The sequence below is a fragment of the Petromyzon marinus genome, unplaced genomic scaffold, assembly GCF_048934315.1.
Source record: "Petromyzon marinus isolate PM22_M1 ecotype Great Lakes invasive population unplaced genomic scaffold, UKy_Petmar_22M1.pri1.0 PM_G_Scaffold_25, whole genome shotgun sequence".
Lineage (NCBI taxonomy): Eukaryota > Metazoa > Chordata > Hyperoartia > Petromyzontiformes > Petromyzontidae > Petromyzon > Petromyzon marinus.
This window is the reverse complement of record NW_027422817.1, coordinates 294334-306309: the sequence shown is the minus strand read 5'-3', so window position 1 is coordinate 306309 and position 11976 is coordinate 294334.

Below are 11976 nucleotides of genomic sequence, written 5' to 3'. Positions count from 1 at the left end.
ATCTTTTTTGTGATCCCCGCAATGTAGGGTAAAGTGATGGTTTTGAAAGGCTCCTCAAGAGGGTCCTTCTTCATGGTTTGAGTGATAGCTTTGCGGATTGTATAGTCGGAGTAACCATTAGCCTTAAGAGCTTGGTGTAGGTGCTTGAGTTCACTGCCTATGTGCTCCTGGTCGGATATGCATTGGGCTCTATGATACAGAGTCTTGATGAGAGAATTCTTCTGTGATTGATGGTGGTGGGAATCCTGTTTCAGATAAGCATCCGTATGGGTAGCTTTCCTGTAGACAGAGTGGCTCATTGAACCATCAGGTCTCTTTTTAATTAGGACATTCAAAAAAGGTAGCTTGCTCTAGACCAATTCTTCGACCACATCAATTCCATACACCCAGCCATCAGATTTACCATGGAAGTCGAAATAGATGGCAAGCTACCTTTTTTGGATGTCCTAATTAAAAAGAGACCTGATGGTTAAATGAGCCACTCAATGTTTGACCCTTATAAAAAATAAAGTGATGCATGTACACACAAAATCAGACAAGTGTTCATTCTAAATTTCGATTTAAAGCTTTCGTGACTGCAAGGATTCATCTTAAGTCACGTAGAATGAGAATAAAATAATAAATAAAATAACACAATAAAGCAATTTACAAGACCAGTCTATTTCTATGACCAGTCACAAGCTAATCACTCAGCTATTTCAATGCTAAATTCTCCTGTTTTATATGTAAACCCCTTTGTCAAGGTGCCTCACTTCTCTAAACCAGCTTAAAAGACGCTACGAATCTTAATGTTCATTGAAGCTCTGTCGTCCCGACGGGTTTGTTCCTTTCACCTGAAGGCCACTTGTGTTGTGGCCGAAACGTCGTGAGAATTTTATTGATATGTTATTTAATTAATTTATTATTTTATTCTCATTCTACGTGACTTTACCGAAAGAACCAAAGAAGATGTTCATTCTAAATTATTGACAGGAATTTTAACAAAATTTAATAACTGCAGTGAAATCTACTGCATCAGATAGCATCTGATTAAAAAGCTATTTTAAAAAATATGCACCGTCTGCTTAACAGTGGATGTAAAACATACTATTGTGTCATTCAAAACGAGTAGGCCATTGCATGCTGGCGAATTCTAAACATTAGCGACAAATTACACAACTGAGATGAAACATCAATCATCGCCCCCTACTGACAGCCTCTTGTTCACATACTCTTTGGTTCTTTCAGTAAAGTCACGTAGGTAGAACAAATAATAATAGATCACGACGTTTCGATCGTAACACAAGCGGTCGTCCTCAGGTGGAAAAAATAAATGCAGGCCGGTGCAGGGCCACCACCTTGTGCCACACAGGGGCAGCTGCTACTTGGGGATGCTCTTCGAGTGTTTTAGACGAGATACGAAACTCCGAGTTGCCGAGGCGATTAAGCAAGCACCGTGTAAATGCAATTATTATAACATAGTGAATGCTTGGGGGCTTCTTGGCTCTCACTCCTGGTCAGAGATCTCCACAATCCACGGGTCCACAAAGACTGGCCGCTCGCTCTTACTCTGCAGGTTGAACCTAGGAATTGAGTGTTCAACTTCACGTTCTTGTCATTAAAGGCCTATGACAAAGGTGCATCTATTGTAGCGACCGTCTCAAGCTTACACATCTACCGGGTCTCCATTTGACTTTGTATTGTCTAGGAGCAAGTCCACCCACACCTCCACTTCCATGAATTGCTGGGAGTTGCCTCGCTCTGCCTCAGTCAGAATTCACCTCTGGCTTCACGTTGCCTCCATCAATGTGAAGGTCCGATTTTCGAGTTGAATCTTCATCTTCACATTTCACCATCACCTCTTCCCTCTTCACCATCACCTCTTCATATTTCACCATCACCTCTTCATATTGCACCTTGATACCTTTAAAAGTGTCCAAGGTGGGATTTTCTTCCGGTTCGTGTTTCATGAGGGATGGGCTTATTGCGGCACTTTGACTTTCACAAGCTGATTTCAGACTCCACTCCTTGCAGATCTTCTGATGCTTCTGTGTTCTCTGGTGTACTTGAAGATTTTATGAATGTGCAAACGCCTTCCTGCAGAGTGGACCTCAAGGGTTTCTCTCCTGTGTGTATTCTCTGGTGTGTTACAAGAGGAGATGACTGTGCAAACGCCTTCCCACACACACTGCACTTGAAGGGTTTCTCTCCCGTGTGTGTTCTCTGGTGTACTTTAAGATGTGGTGACTGTGAAAACGCCTTCCCACACAGAGTGCACTTGAAGGGTTTCTCTCCCGTGTGTGTTCTCTCGTGTACTTGAAGATGTGATGACTGTGCAAACATCATCCCGCACAAAAAGCACCTGAAGGGTTTCTCTCCTGTGTGTATTCTCTGGTGTTTTTTAAGAACAGATGACAGTGAAAATGCCTTCCCACACACAGTGCACTTGAATGGTTTCTCTCCTGTGTGTGTTCTCTGATGTTTTTTAAGAACAGTTGACTGCGAAAATGCCTTCCCACACACAGTGCACCTGAAGGGTTTCTCTCCCGTGTGTGTACTCTGGTGTCTTTGCAGACTTGATGAATGTGCAAACGCCTTCCCACACAGTGCACCTGAAGGGTTTATCTCCTGTGTGTGTTCTCTGGTGTCTTTGCAGACTTAATGAATGTGCAAACGCCTTCCCACACACAGTGCACTTGAAGGGTTTCTCTCCCGTGTGTGTTCTCTGGTGTCTTTGCAGACTTAATGAATGTGCAAATGCCTTCCCACACACAGTGCACTTGAAGGGTTTATCTCCCGTGTGTGTTCTCTGGTGTTTTTGCAGATTTGATGAATGTGAAAATGCCTTCCCACACTCAGTGCACTTGAAGGGTTTCTCTCCTGTGTGAGTTCTCTGGTGGATCTGAAAAACTGATGGCCATGCAAATGCCTTCCCAGACACACTGCACTTGAAGGGTTTCTCTCCCATGTGTGTTCTCTGGTGTCTTTTAAGATTATATGACTGTGAAAATGCCTCCCCACACACACTGCACTTGAAGGGTTTCTCTCCTGTGTGTGTTCTCTGGTGTCTTTGCAGACTTAATGAATGTGCAAACGCCTTCCCACACACAGTGCACTTGAAGGGTTTCTCTCCCGTGTGTGTTCTCTGGTGTCTTTGCAGACTTAATGAATGTGCAAACGCCTTCCCACACACAGTGCACTTGAAGGGTTTATCTCCCGTGTGTGTTCTCTGGTGTTTTTGCAGATTTGATGAATGTGAAAATGCCTTCCCACACTCAGTGCACTTGAAGGGTTTCTCTCCTGTGTGAGTTCTCTGGTGGATCTGAAAAACTGATGGCCATGCAAATGCCTTCCCAGACACACTGCACTTGAAGGGTTTCTCTCCCATGTGTGTTCTCTGGTGTCTTTTAAGATTATATGACTGTGAAAATGCCTCCCCACACACACTGCACTTGAAGGGTTTCTCTCCCGTGTGTGTTCTCTGTTGTCTTTTAAAAGCAGATGACCGTGAAAATGCCTTGTCACACACACTGCACTTGAAGGGTTTCTCTCCTGTGCGAGTTCTCTGGTGCTGTGTCAAATTTACAGTCCGATCCGTGCTGTATGCACGCTGGTCGCATTATTGACTTGTCATACCGAGCTGCGCTGAGTGCATTTGCTCCATCAGACCAATTCTGCGGAGGAAGCGTCAGAGGAAGCGTCAGCTGCAGACAGAAAAAAATAATATCCACACCATCTACACGTCAGTATCGAGGCACAGAGGAATGCATATATACATTAACATGTGACTTACACGTCTATACTTATTCATATATTCATGATGCAGTGAAAAAGTTTCGCAAATTCATCACAGGGCTGTTATGGCACATAATAAGAGGGCAAATGGTCATAAACATGCCTGGAAGCCCTCGTATCTTCAAATTGAATGTTCACCCAAAACTCCGAGCACACAATTTCGGCTGTCTGGCTACAAAAGGAATTTTTATGAGAGCTAAATTCAGCTGACATAGCAAAGGGTGTTGAAAAAATACCATTTGTGTTATGCATAAATTAATGTTCAATCGCAACTTAGAGGTGTGAATCCAGGCTCAGATGTCCTTGAATGCTGGGATGAACAGTTCCGATTTCAGCTGCATGTGCGTACTGTGTTCACCTCCTGTTTCCATTCTTATAAAAAGTTCCAGAGGAAAACAAAGGTAAACTATTGTTACGTAATAACCTCCGTGTTCAACAGAGTTAATAGACGTTACTGCAAACACAAACTGTACACTGTCACTGGGTAAACAGGCGGTGGCGTGTCTAGAATCACGCCTGGCCACCTTCATCTGCTCGGCATGAATGCTTCCTCACTCCACCAAGTAATTAATTGAGGATCAACGAACATAGCTGAGGCTAACTGGAGTTTGCGTGTCTCTCTCCGTGGTGTGATGTTAACTACCTCACCTGGTATACAGGAAGTCGTGGGTTCGATTCCGACCCTGACGCCTGCTGTATATTTGGAGATTGCGCGTCTCTCCGTATAGCGTCTTTGACCGATAGACATTGACACACGTATTCTTGTTTCTTTCAGTAAAGTTACGTAGATAGAAAATAACAATAATTGATAATACAATTACATTAAAGACTTGTGTTGCGATCAAAACGACGTGAGTTTTTTTGCTTTATTTACATTCATTTTTATTGTTATTTTCATTTAATTTTCTATCTACGTGACTTTACCGAAAGAACCAAGAATATTAATTCCTGCAGTCACCAAAGTTTTAAGTCAAAACATTCAGACACGTTGACAAAGCCTCACCTTGTGTTGTTGTGGGCAGGTCGCTTCTGATAACAAGAGCGGTATAGCAGCTCAAGCGGGCTTGGCCTGGTGAAAAAAATAAAAACTGCGTAAATATTTACAATAAAACAAAGTTACAAAGTGGCGAGCCGGGTGAAGACAAATTAAACTTAAGCGAGATAATTAAAGTAAACGCAATCAGGCGAGGGCAGGAGGCAAGGCCCCGCTTGGCTAGGCCCCGCGTTGTAAAGTTTCAACCATGGACATCGATTCCCATGCTCGCTGCTACTCAACTGACATCCCTACGAGAGAGAGGCTCTACCTTGGTAAACAACAACAACCACCACCACTACCACCATGAGAATTTCTCACCTCGGATTTCAGTGCAAGCGCGGATCGGCAGCCTCCTGTTACCTCGCGACGTCACGCGGGTAAGCAGGTAACGTGACGTCACTTCCGGGGTAAGAGACACGCCCCTCCCATAATGAGCGGCTCTGTAACTGAATAAATTATATTTTGATTTAAAGCTTTCGTGACTGCAGTAATTCATATTCTTAGTTTTTTCGGTAAAGTTACGTTGAAGAGAAACAACAAAATAATAAAATATATATAAAACAATAAAAAATTCTCACGACGTTTCGACCATAACTCAAACGGTCGTCTTCAGGTGTGTTGGTTCGCATAAATGTATTTTTAAACGGCGCATTTATTTATTTAAAAAAAACGTTAGCGCCACGCGCAACGATTTGGCAGTTTACCCAGGACTAGTCCATCTATATTCTGAAAAGAGGAGGGGGGAGACGAAATTTTTTATAATGTATGCTGTCTGAAAGCCACTGTAAGCGTGAACAATCAATTAAGACCTGAAATGGTTTATCAAATCTTTCCAATGATTGCTAAGATAGAATCCATCTTCTCGGTTGAAATTGTCTCTGTGCTTGTATATGTGGATAGCCTCATGAACGAATCTCTCATGGAAGCCAGATGGCTTACAAAGAACCTCTGTCTTGGAAAAGTCAATGGCATGTGAGCCTACTGAATTAGAACAATGATCTGCCACGGCCGAGGTGTTGGTCCTACCGTGTTTAAGGTCTGCTTTGTGTTCACGAATGCGGTCCGAGACATGGCGTTTGGTTTCTCCAATGTAACTACTACCACAGAGGCAACTTAGTTTGTAGACACCAGGGTATTGTATGTCCGGAATCACATCTTTTACAGACGGAACCAGATCACGGATTTTATGTAATGTGTTGAAACGGACCTGGATCTTGTGTTTATTCAAGATTTTGGAGATCTTTTTTGTGATCCCAGCAATGTAGGGTAAAGTGATGGTTTTGAAAGGCTCCTCAAGAGGGTTTTTCTTCATGGTTTGAGTGATAGCTTTGCGGATTGTATAGTCGGAGATACCATTAGCCCTAAGAGCTTGGTGTACGTGCTTGAGTTCACTGCTTATGTGTTCCTGGTCGGATATGCATTGGGCTCTATGATACAGAGTCTTGATGAGAGAATTCTTCTGTGATGGATGGTGGTGGGAATCCGGTTTCAGATAAACATCCGTATGGGTAGCTTTCCTGTAGACAGAGTGGCTCATTGAACCATCAGGTCTCTTTTTAATTAGGACATCCAAAAAAGGTATCTTGCCATCTATTTCGACTTCCATGGTAAATCTGATGGCTGGGTGTATGGAATTGATGTGGTCGAAGAATTGGTCTAGAGCAGGCCGGCCATGTGGCCAGATGACAAAAGTGTCATCCACGTACCTCTTCCATAAGGTTGGGCGCAGAGTGGCAGTCTGGATGGCGTCAGTCTCAAATTTCTCCATGAAAATGTTAGCTATAACTGGAGAAAGGGGGGAGCCCATTGGGGTGCCCTCAGTTTGTTTGTAGAAAGTTCCATTCCAAGTGAAGTATGTATTGGTTAAACAGTGTCTCACCAGGGGGGGTACCTCAGTGTTTAGTCCTTGATGAACCAAGTCTTGAATGATTGCAATGGTGTCAGGTACAGGAACCTTGGTGAATAAGGAAACTACATTAAAACTGACAAGCAGGTCGTCTGGGGACAGGGAAATACCCTTGATTGTCGATACCAGGTGAGTAGAATTTTGTACCGCAGAGGTGGTCTTTCCAGTGAAAGGACGCAGGATTTCAGACAAAAAACGAGCTAGTTTGTAGGTGGGGGAGCCGATAGTAGAGACTATGGGACGAAGGGGTGTATCTACTTTATGTATTTTTGGTAAGCCGTATAATCTTGGTGGCCTGGCAGCAGAAGGTTTCAACGAAAACTGTTTAGATTGATCAATTAATGCGGTTGAATCAGAAATTATTTTGTTGGTTTGTGTGACGAGGCTGTTGGTGGGATCTCTTTTTTATTTTTGTATAACTACCATCGTCGAGTAATTCTTTAATTTTGTTGTTGTATTCTATTTTATCCATGATGACAGTAGCATTGCCCTTGTCAGCTGAGAGGACTACAATATAATTCCTCTTTTTTAATTTATATAATTCAAAACGCTCATCTTTGCTGAGGTTGCTAAGACTCTGTATCATAGAGCCCAATGCATATCCGACCAGGAACACATAAGCAGTGAACTCAAGCACGTACACCAAGCTCTTAGGGCTAATGGTATCTCCGACTATACAATCCGCAAAGCTATCACTCAAACCATGAAGAAAAACCCTCTTGAGGAGCCTTTCAAAACCATCACTTTACCCTACATTGCTGGGATCACAAAAAAGATCTCCAAAATCTTGAATAAACACAAGATCCAGGTCCGTTTCAACACATTACATAAAATCCGTGATCTGGTTCCGTCTGTAAAAGATGTGATTCCGGACATACAATACCCTGGTGTCTACAAACTAAGTTGCCTCTGTGGTAGTAGTTACATTGGAGAAACCAAACGCCATGTCTCGGACCGCATTCGTGAACACAAAGCAGACCTTAAACACGGTAGGACCAACACCTCGGCCGTGGCAGATCATTGTTCTAATTCAGTAGGCTCACATGCCATTGACTTTTCCAAGACAGAGGTTCTTTGTAAGCCATCTGGCTTCCATGAGAGATTCGTTCATGAGGCTATCCACATATACAAGCACAGAGACAATTTCAACCGAGAAGATGGATTCTATCTTAGCAATCATTGGAAAGATTTGATAAACCATTTCAGGTCTTAATTGATTGTTCACGCTTACAGTGGCTTTCAGACAGCATACATTATAAAAAAATTCGTCTCCCCCCTCCTCTTTTCAGAATATAGATGGACTAGTCCTGGGTAAACTGCTAAATCGTTGCGCGTGGCGCTAACGTTTTTAAATAAATAAATAAATGCGCCGTTTAAAAATACATTTATGCGAACCAACACACCTGAAGACGACGGTTTGAGTTATGGTCGAAACGTCGTGAGAATTTTTTATTGTTTTATATATATTTATTATTTTGTTGTTTCTCTTCAACGTGACTTTACCGAAAAAACTAAGTATATGAATAAAGTATGTTAATGTTAACTGGCCATATGTCGAGGGATGGGGCGTGGCTGCTTAACCCGACGGCTTCAACGGATACATTATGTTAATGAACCGCCGTCACTGGGCGTAGCTTTGCCCAAATAAGGATTGCCACTGGATTGATATCTGCAGTGACCCAAGGGGAGGTGACGTCACGCTCAAGAGCGCAGTGGATGCGGTTGGGGGAGTGTGAATACCTTGGTGACATGACGTCACTAGCGAGGTACACCTCCCGCTGGCACTTCATGCCGATGAGGTCATGCTGAGTGGTGACGTCACAGAGCGGGGATGGAGTTTAAGTTGATTTAGATTCATTTTCCATTGCCCCCTCCCTTGGGTGCGTGAACTCAGCAACAACAACGTGGACATTATTGTGTGTACGTACACACTGTGTGTGTGTGTAGTGTACGTACACACACACACATTTGAGGCTGAGTCGACCTAGGGGAGGCCCAGAACCGGTTCAAATAATCGTCACTGGGTGTTGGCTGTGAGCGGGAATCAAACTCGGGTCGTTATGTTCGTAGTACAGTGCACTAACCGCTAGACTACCACCACACACGTTACACACACACACGTTACACACACACACAGTACACACACACACACGTTACACACATACGCACACAGTACACACACGCACGGTACACACACACACAGTACACACAGTACACACGACGGTACACACACACACAACAACAACAACAACCGCCATTCGCCACTAAGTGGCGGTGACGTCACCACGACGCTTGTGCCAGGCTATGTGCACCCTGAGGCCACGTGAAGTGTCGAACGCCCGCTGGCAGGAGGTCACGGGGCAGACCCAGGTGCCACGGGTCGACTGACTGGCTGATGCACCACCTGTGCCCCCTACTGTGCCAACCTGCTGTGCTTTAGCCACCCGGCGCTCCGCTCGCTGTTGTGAGCGTCGCTCCTCCGCCCTCCGTTGTTGTTGGAGGGCGACTGCCTCCAACTGCCCAGTAGCATCCTTCACGAGCCTCCTACACAGAGGCCGATCTTGACACCGCTGGTACCAGTCATCGGCAAGTCCACTCAGCTCCACGTCCTCCTGTACCACATCACTCCATCTCTTCTCTAGCCCGTGCCGCGCCCGCTTAGCCCCCTCAATCCGGCCAAACAAAAGCTGTTTCGGCATGCGGTGGCTGGGCATGCGGGCTACATGACCCAGCCATCGCAGCCTTGCCTGCCGGAGGAGCTCACCGATGGGACACTGCCCAGATCTTTCAAGGATTTGTGAGCTCCTCACACAATCCAGTCTGGTTAAACCCAGGATGGATCGTAGGCAGGCCAGCCTAAATGTTTCTAACCGGCGAAGATGTTCCATTAGGGGGGTCCACGTTTCGCAAGCGTAGAGAAGGGAGGGAATGACCGTGGCCGAGAAGACCTGAAGCTTAGTGCGGAGCGACAGACCTGGTAGCTTACACACAGCGTTACGCAACCGATGAAAACATATTGCCGCTCGACTGATTCGGAGTGAGACCTCTGCTGTTAAACTGGAGCCAGTCATAAGCACACTGCCCAGGTATGGGAAACTCTCCACTCTCTCCACAACTGCCCCATCACCGATTGGGAGTTGTGGGGGTGGAGTGTCCGATGGTACAATATACCCAGGCAGGTGCTTAGTTTTGGTGGGGCTGATGGTAAGGCCCCACCTCTTAGTGGCACGCTCCAGTCTCAGCAGCAGCGTCTCCAACTCCTCCTCTGACTGAGCAGCTATTACCAAATCATCAGCATACATAACGTGGTTGAGCAATAGGGAGCTATCCCTTGACCGCACCCTGGCATCGATTAGCCTCCCATTATATCTGTACCATATGGAGATTCCCCCGGTACAGCTATTGAAGGCTTCACGAACTACGTGGTCAAAATAGATGTTAAATAATGTTGGAGCTAGAGGACATCCCTGTCGCACCCCAAGGTGTACAGGGAATGGCTCTGACTCCCGGCCACGTAGTTTTACCCGGGCCCGCTCACCATCATGAAGGTCCTTAATGATCGTGAGCATAGGGTCAGGTACTCCAAAAGCACGAAGAACGACCCAGAGCCCAAGCCTACTGATGGTATCATAGGCCTTGACCAGGTCAATAAAGCAGAGATGTAGGTCTTGTTGGAATTCCCTACACCTCTGCTGTAGCAGATGGACAGAAAATATGGCATCTGTGCAGGACCGCCCTTTCCTGAAACCGCATTGGGGCTCCGCAAGCCTCTCCTCAGCGTGCCTGGCAAGGCGATGCTGAATAATCCTTGCCAGGACCTTTCCCGGCACACTGAGGAGTGAGATGCCCCTGTAGTTGTTACAGTCTGTGCGGTCCCCCTTCTTAAAAAGGGGGACCACCAGGGCATCCTTCCAATCCTGCGGAACCCGTCCAGTGGTCCAGACTGTTCTTATGATGTCATATAGGGCAGTCTGTGCACAAACGCCACCCTCCCTCAGCATTTCGCTTGGGAGATCATCTCTGCCCGCTGCCTTTCCTGGTCTCAGACTCTGGATCGCCTTCAATACTTCATCAGCAGATGGCACCTCAGCCAGCCACTCACAGGGGGTGACTTCATCCAATATTTGAGGCACCGCAGCCTCAGCAGGGTCATCCTCACTTTGTGCCACGATGTTTTCCTGGCTGAGGGATTTTCCCTCCCCCAGGACCTCACAGAAACGCTCAGCAAATCTGCGAACCTGTTCCTGGGGGTCGGAAATTGGATCACCGTTTTTTCCCCTAATGATGGTAATAGGTGTGGCGCTGCAGGTTACTTTTTTGATGGAGTTAAATAGAGATTTGTGATCACGGGCCACTGAGGCAGACTCCATCTCCTCAGCAACCCGCGACCACCACCCCTCCTTGCAGCGCCTCACGGCTCTCCGAACCTCCGAGCGAAGGCTGCGGTAAGCCTCCTCATTCTCTGACGTGGGATTCTGTAGCCGATGACAGTGGGCCTGTCGCTTTTCTCAACCATCCTGAACACCTCCTCTGTCAGCCAGGGTGTCTGGGGAGGTCTGGACCGCGTACCCAAAGCAGCCATTGCAGCTGCATGAGTCACAGTCCTAAACCTCACCCATTTACCCTCGACATCAGGAGGAGTCGGGGACGATGCTAATCCCAGCCGCAAGCGATGATGAAATTCTCGCTTGCAACTTTCATCAGATAACTGAGACCAGGCCACTTTAGGTTGGAATGGGGTCCTGGGTGTACACCCACCACCGGAGTGGAAGAATGGCAGGCGCATCTTACAGATGACTAGTCGATGGTCAGAGGGCAGATCAGCTCCACGGTAGGTCCTGGTGTCAAGGACATGGGATCGCATTCGCTGGTCCGTCACTATGTAGTCCAGCAGATGTTCTTGCTTGGACCCGGCATGCATCCATGATGTTGTGTGGATGCGCCGATGCCGGAACAGCGTGTTGGTAATTACAAGCCCATGGGCTGCACAAAAATCTAGCAGCCTCCTACCGTTGTTATTGAGCTGATCTGGCCCATGCCCTCCAATCACTCCAGACCAGGTGCCAGTATCATGACCAACTCGGGCATTGAAGTCACCCAACATGATGACTCTATCCCGAGGGGCCACTTTAGCCAGCACCTGTGACAGGAGGTCATAGAAGGCATCTGACTCATCGGCTTTGCCTGCATCCCTCCACGGATGTTCATCTTCGGTGGGGGCATAAGTAACCACGACCACCATTCCTCGCCTCCGGTTGAT